Here is a 1488-nt window from a genome sequence, read left to right on the forward strand (position 1 = left end):
AGTAGAAATACAGTAATGAAGAACAGTAAAAATACAGTAATGAAGTACAGTAGAAATACAGTAATGAAGTACAGTAGAAATACAGTAATGAAGAACAGTAGAAATACAGTAATGAAGAACAGTAGAAATACAGTAATGAAGTACAGTAGAAATACAGTAATGAAGAACAGTAAAAATACAATAATGAAGTACAGTAGAAATACAGTAATGAGGTACAGTATGAATACAGTTGTGACGTACAGTACATTACAACATTACTCACTGTGTTAATCATGTTGTGTTTAACACTAAGTGTTTAACACTAGAGGGAGAACACACACCAGGGAGGGATGGTAGAGAGAGAACACAGACCAGGGAGGGAGGGTAGAGAGAGGCTAGAGGGAGAACACAGACCAGGGAGGGAGGGTAGAGAGAGGCTAGAGGGAGAACACAGACCAGGGAGGGAGGGTAGAGAGAGGGTAGAGGGAGAACACAGACCAGGGAGGGAGGGTAGAGAGAGGCTAGAGGGAGAACACAGACCAGGGAGGGAGGGTAGAGGGAGAACACAGACCAGGGAGGGAGGGTAGATAGAGGGTAGAGGGAGAACACAGACCAGGGAGGGAGGGTAGATAGAGGGTAGAGGGAGAACACAGACCAGAGAGGAAGGCTAGAGGGAGAACACAGACCAGGGAGGAAGGCTAGAGGGAGAACACAGACCAGGGAGGAAGGCTAGAGGGAGAACACAGACCAGGGAGGGAGGCTAGAGGGAGAACACAGACCAGGGAGGGAGGCTAGAGGGAGAACACAGACCAGGGAGGGAGGGTAAAGGGAGAACACAGACCAGGTGTCACGGCTTTCTTCTGTTGAAGGAGAGGCGGACCAAAATGCAGCGTGGTTAGTTTTGTGCATCTTTAATAAAGAATGAAAAAAACACGAACAATACAAAACAACAAACAGAACGTGAAAACCTAAACAGTCCTATCTGGTGAATACACAGAGACAGGAACAATCACCCACGAAACACCCTCAAAGAATATGGTTACCTAAATATGGTTCCCAATCAGAGACAACGATAATCACCTGACTCTGATTGAGAACCGCCTCAGGCAGCCATAGACTACACTATACACCCCACAAAAACCCCAAGACGAAACACACCTCAATAAACCCATGTCACACCCTGGCATGACCGAATTAATGAAGAATAAACACAAATATTTCAACCAGGGCGTGACACCAGGGAGGAAGGATAGAGGGAGAACACAGACCAGTGAGGGATGTGTAGATACATCAATACTGTAGATATCTCGATACCTAGAGTGTCTTTACCCATTGTAATTTATTAACTATCTCTGAGTTAATGAAACATGATTTCAGATTTTTTCTGTCTGTTTGTTTTTGTTGAGTTATAAATTTCATCCTACAGTATGTTATTATCCCTAAGCCTCTGAATAATAAACATGGTAAATAACTGATCATATTAGAAAGTGATCCCTGATGGTTGTCATT

General features: G+C 43.8%; 1 protein-coding gene across 1 annotated transcript in view; it reads right to left on the bottom strand.

Moving 5' to 3' along the window:
• Positions 1-866: 866 nt before the first annotated feature.
• Positions 867-1488, bottom strand: part of LOC135536682 (GTPase IMAP family member 7-like) — a 4084-nt gene continuing 3462 nt past the window's right edge. Inside the window, exon 2 of the mRNA XM_064962941.1 lies at positions 867-1488. This exon is cut by the window's right edge and continues 1065 nt beyond it. The gene's annotated coding sequence lies outside the window, so the exon portion shown is untranslated.

The sequence above is a fragment of the Oncorhynchus masou genome, unplaced genomic scaffold (genome assembly GCF_036934945.1).
Source record: "Oncorhynchus masou masou isolate Uvic2021 unplaced genomic scaffold, UVic_Omas_1.1 unplaced_scaffold_650, whole genome shotgun sequence".
NCBI lineage: Eukaryota > Metazoa > Chordata > Actinopteri > Salmoniformes > Salmonidae > Oncorhynchus > Oncorhynchus masou.